Raw genomic sequence first — 6,206 nt, forward strand, 5'->3', positions numbered from 1 at the left:
TACCATTAAAGACTTACAATGGATCTTTCAAGGATCTTTCCTTTACTGCTTCCCTCTTGTGAGGAAGGAGATCTGAAGATGTGGCCTAAGAAGATAACTGCTCCTGCCTTTAAATCAAAGAGAACAAATCCTGGGTTGTTTTCTAGAAATGGGCCCGGAATTTTGTTTAAAACAACCTACAAATATTATGCGTCAGGACATAGGCTGATCACAAGTCAGTCACAAAAGCATATGCCTTCCCTCCCCATGTATTGTATTGAACTAAGCTCAGTGCATTACTGGAAGGAGTTAGCTCTTCTGAAGCATTAGGTACTGACTGTCAGGATCCTGTGGGGAGAAGAACCCTAGTGGATTCCTCTTGCTTTCCCAAAAGAGAAGCATACAAACTCATTCATGCCCTTGCTAGCATGGGAGAGAGTAGAGGCCTGTTTGCAATTGTGGCAATATTTTCTTATGTGCTCAGTGCCCTACTTCCCATTTACATGGAGTGGGAAGTGCTGCTCAGCTGGTTACAAGAGCCATGTTCACACCTGCATGAACATGTGCCCTGCAGTGGCTTGGAATGCAGCTAGCCATATAGAATGATTTGGGGGCAGTAGCGGGAAGACCATTTAAAAACAACAAAGGAAAGATTTGAAAAGCGTTTCTTTATGTAAGCCTGATGTGTAGTCTGTCTAAATGAGGCTCTCATGAAATATGCAGTACTACATAGTCAGTTTCAATAACTGTCTTGTGTTCACTGCCTTCTTAATTTTTCCAGACATTGAAATCAAACAGCATGTACCAACAGGTCATGGGAAGGGAATCCTGCTTCCCTTATCCATGTAGAAACCAGGGAACACCTCATGAGCAAGCAAGTACAGTTTGGTTCAAAGTATCCCATGGGAATTTAAAAGCGTCTCTGCATCTACAGCTGACTTAGTGCTCATAATGTGATTCTGAGGACATAAAGAGCACTGTTTGAATGATATCTGTATCCCACTTCAATGGAAGTTCATTTTAGGAGCCAATGGTACTCTTCACCTTTTAAGGTTAGATCTCAAAAGGGCAAGTGTTGCAGAACTGCATGACTTCCATGTGTGCAGAGACCATAAACTAAACTGTGCCTACGGTACAACCAACCATATATAATGGCCTTGTCTGAGCCAGGGCAAAATTAGGACTATAAATTCACCATCAGCCCAACTCCACACTCGCTATCAGTGGAGAACTATGGATTCTCATTTTTCCTTGTGCAGAGGCAGTCAGTGTTGCTGTATATCATGTGGAGAAGTAAGAAAGGAATGGAGGAAACACCACAAATGATAGATGCTATTCCCATTGCTTAACTTGTCAATGGAAGGCTCTCAATACCACAGTGATGGGTGCAGTATAAGAACCTAGATGGAACAAAGCAGAAGCCCTGAGAGTGCAGGCTGAGTTGCTTCTTTAGGCACCAGTCCACATTAGGGCATGAATATTATTGGCAAACCATGTTTTCCACAACTATTGCTAGCACAGTGGTACAGCACAGCTTGAACATGATCCCCAAAACAGAGCGATAGACCAGCTTCCCGCTCCATAACCTATCACATGGCTTCAAATATAATTGTAACCTGTTCTTTAACCCTGATATTGCATACATGTACACAAACTGACCCATCCCGTTATACTGGAACTATGCTTGAAAACGGCTTCCAACCAATTCAGCCTTATTAACACAAAGGAAAAGTTAGAGCTGTGATGCTCCACCAGCGGTAGTCATGGTGGAAATATCAGTATAGGCAAGGGTTACACTGCCTAAGCCTACTGCACTGCAGAGTCTGCCATTGCTGCTGATGATTGAGCAGCCCCAGGGCAGAATTACAGCATGGGAAGATGCCTAAGGGAGATAGGCATCTACATCCCATCAGAATTCAAACTCATTTAAACTCATGTGAACACCCCAGCCTACAAGTCTAAGTTTTGTCTAGAAGGCTACATCTACATTAGCAAGACTATCAGTGGGTGGGCGAGGTCAAACCTCAATAATGCCCTGACCCTAGAGACAGCAAGGGGCTGCCAGAAGCCATGAGCTGAAAATGGCTTTCAGTAATGGGTCCCTCTAGACACATACTGGAAACTGTTTAAGTGGGCCAGGACAAAACCCCTTTCAATACAGTTTCAAAAAGTATTCTTTTCCTTAAGACTGATGCCAGTGGCTACTGAGTGAGAATAGAATTAATAATCAAATACTTACTAAACAAGTACTCTCCATGTAATGCATTACATTAGTTTTCTTTTCTTTCTGCTAGCAGAGAGGGCCCTTAGGCTATCCTAGCTTACACCAAGAAACAGCGCTTCAGTCTGGGTTTTGTTGTTTGCTTTCCCTTCAGTTTTACAACCCCACTCTTTAAGGTTGCTGCTATGTACTCAACATTGCTGCACTATTCCCTTCCAGCAAGAAGGAAAGAATTCACTAACTGCGCCTACTATTCGAATAATCTGCAGTAGAGCAATTAGCAAGCTGCCTTCTCCTCCCCAATTCACAGTCCAAGTATCCAAAATCCAAGTGGTCCATCTCTTTGGTATGTTCCCAATCCCCACCTGCCTGTCAAGTGAGTCCCAAAGGTGGTCAGTCTCTCTTCCATTACCCAATTCTCTGCTGCTGTACCCCAAGCAGGTAAAGGCCTGGAGATTAGGAGATACCCAAGAGGACTATAAGAGCTGCCTGCTAAAACTGGAAGCTGGTATATACCAAGGATGCAAAGAAATTGTTTTGAGATTTGGGGGTGGGGGGAAGGGTGTGAAGAGCATCCCAGGATAAGTATTGAAACCTCCTTCACTAGGGTCAGTTCCAATAAAATTGACAAAATAGTGAAGAACACATTGGGAAGGTCTGGCAGAGGGATGAACAACAATCCTTTAGGACTGTTCCATTTCTGGGCCAGAGCCTCAGCTGGTGTAAAATATCATAACTTCATTGATGTCAAAGGAGCTACACTGATTGACACCAGCTGAGGATCTGGTCCAGACTAATGCTTCTATCAGAGATGGCTTGTAATGTACCTGTAACATGCTCTTATAGCCTGTGTTTTGCAGGAAGTCAGACTAGATGATCACAGTGGTCCCTTCTGGCTTTGGAATCTATGAATCTCTGCCATAATTCACGTTGCAGCATATATCTTTCTTACATTATCTAATATAACTGACATATGAGATATGCACAGTATGTGTGGTGGAAAATGTCCTATTTACAGTGCCAAGCCTCCATAGGTTATTTCTTCAGCGATAAATGGTGGTGGTGGAAATTAAACTTGCAATATTCCAGCTTCTTGGCTTTCAGGGATTTCGCCATCTTTAACAAATTGCTTCATTCCCTGTAGGAGTATTTGAGGGGAGGGGAAATAAAAACTGAGAGAAAATGATACTCCTAAGTAACTAAAGACAATTGCTGCATCTGGAATGTCCACACACAGATCTTTATTATTTTAATCGAGGCTCTAAAGACCTATTCACCTCTCCACTGCACTGACTGCAAAGGACAGTCACTGGAATGTGACACAGCAAACTATTGTGTATACCTGGCAAAGGATCTTTGCACGTACTGCTTTTGAAGTGTTTTGATCAAAAAACTTCTAGCTTTGAGGTAAAGCACAAGGGAAACACTTCAAAGAGAGCCATGGGCTGAAGTACTTTGAAAACAGGGAAGATGACAAATCAATTGCTGATGCCTAATACCTCTGTGCTAAGTGCTGTAATGAAGGGACTGTTTAACCTGCTGACTAACACCTAGTTATTCCTGAGGCAGCTATAGATTTGTCAGTTCAACTCATTCAGATAAACTCTTTGTGTCCTGGAAATAGGGCAGCATATGAAGGCATGTAATATGTACATGGAGGTTCTTTCATTCTGGGATCACACAGTGTTTTTCAGATGTTAATGTAATAAAACCCTATAGTGGATCATCTGCAGGGACTGAACCTTGGACCGGTGGATCTTAAAGCCAGAGCCACTGTTACTTCAGCTGAATAACAGCTCTATTAATTGATACACAAACCTCTACATATGGTCTTGCACTAGAGGGGGACAAAATCACACTGTATTAGTATGGATTATATTAATTAAACTTCATGACTACCCTGTGAGATAGGAATAATATTACTTGCCTGTTTCACATAGATGAAGCCCTTCCTTTTTTTTTGGTTTTTACAAAAAAAAAAATTCCAGGGATTCAAAAGCTATTTAGTTTTTATCCCTTTTCATCTGAACTTTGCGCCACCAAAGTACATGAAAATACTGATTATGATTGGAAAATCCAATCCATTACATTAGATAGATGTTTGTTAATGTATTAGTGTAAGGGTAAATATGGGGTTGTCTATTTAAAGTAAGATAACGAGAGTTCTGTGGCACTTTAAAGACTAACAAATTTAACATTTGCAGGCATAAGCTTTTGAGAGACTTCAGCTCTCTTCTTCAGATGCAGTAATAAGATGCCTCTGTGTTGCAGTAATACAGAAAATAGGTAACACAGAGGCATCTTATTACTGCATCTGAAGAAGAGAGCTAAAGTCTCTCGAAAGCTTTTCTGTATTACTGCATCTGAAGAAGAGAGCTGAAGTCTCTCGAAAGCTTATGCCTGCAAATATTAAATTGGTTAGTCTTTAAAGTGCCACACGACTCTCGTTGTTTTTGCTGTATACAGACTAACACGGCTACCCCTCTGGAACTAAAGTAAGATACACACACATGCACAGGTAAGGACATATCTTATGATACTGGCTGCACCAATGAATGTGTGCATGAAGTCCAAAGATGCCTTTTGGCAAGAGGAAGAGGGGGACAGAAAGTTTTAAAGATAGAAATTCTGCTCAGTTTAAAGTTGAATGTCTAAATAATAATAATTTAAAAAAAGCAATAGCCATAGTTCTGGATTGGTGAAGGAAGAAGAGATGAGTGCCTGCATCTAGCTGGCTAAATCCATCTGAAGCAACTGCTGCTGGGAAAGAGCAGTATTAGAGGTGAACTGGGGGGGGGGGGGGGGGGGGGGGGGGAGAACGATTGACTGAACATGAGTGACTAACACTTTAAGACTCAAATGTTTAGGATTTTAAAAATAGGTGGGAAGAGAGGAGGATGAAAACTAAGATCAAGCTCTACTGCAGAATCTCTTCCCACCATGATAATCACAGTGGAAACCACAGCACTGTACAATTTAAGACTGGTAATGTCCAAAGCAAATACATGGAAAGCATGAACTTCTTTAAATTGGATAGCCCTGGGCTTCAGTCCTACAAGCTGGCACCATTCCGTGTGGCAGCCTCTCAACAAACTGAGGCTTCAACCTCCCAAAATCTCTCTGAGCTATGACTGCAGCAAGACAGTCCTCACTTGTGTCTGAGGAGGAAGAAGCAGAGGAACTGTCATGTCAGAAGTCTGATAATCTGGACAACTGAGTCTGCAGATGAGAACCACAAATAGACATAAAGTGAATGCAAAGACCACAGGAAAATTATAAGCAAAATGGTATCTCTTTCTAAAAGGATTTACCAAAAAAGAGCATCCTGGGTGATAGGAAAGCTCAAAGAGACTTGGAAAACCAGGGCAGAGCTAGGAATATGGATATAACTAAGGGGTCCAGACAATAAAATGGGACCAGACCAGGGGGAGGAGGGAGAGGGAGCTGATCACTAAAACAACTGAAATTCAATTTTACTTAGAGAGCATCCCCCATCACTGGAAAGGGACTAGAGAACCTCAGCAAAAAGGTCTAGAAAGGCAGAAAATTGCAGATCTATCACAGAAATCCTGTCCGATAGAATACACAAAATTTCTAAAGACAGTGAAGAAAGTTACCTATAACAGTTGCAACCTATTTTTTTTTCTTCTGACCTGAGCCCTTATGAATCATGTTTAGCAGGAGAGAGAATTTTCACCCCTGAAATTACTCATGTGGCAAAAGGAACAGATATATCAATCCTGTCTCTGGCAAAATTGCAGGCAATATTTCAGGTCCAAATATATTTTGGGGACATTGACTCTGTCAAAAGAAAATGGAAAGAGAAAAATGCAACAGGGCATCTTAATACTGGCTTCAGCTAGTAATAAAGAACAAGATGAACAATACCCAGTTATAACTGTAGAGCTTGAAATGTTTTTTTTAATATTTATTTATTTTACACACTGTGTACAAATTGTCCATTCCTAGCAATATTTTTATTTTCCATTTATAATATGTTGCCATC

The sequence above is a fragment of the Emydura macquarii genome, unplaced genomic scaffold (assembly GCF_026122565.2).
Source record: "Emydura macquarii macquarii isolate MOO-44397 ecotype Brisbane River unplaced genomic scaffold, CSIRO-AGI_Emac_v2 contig_587, whole genome shotgun sequence".
In the NCBI taxonomy this organism is placed as follows: Eukaryota; Metazoa; Chordata; order Testudines; family Chelidae; genus Emydura; species Emydura macquarii.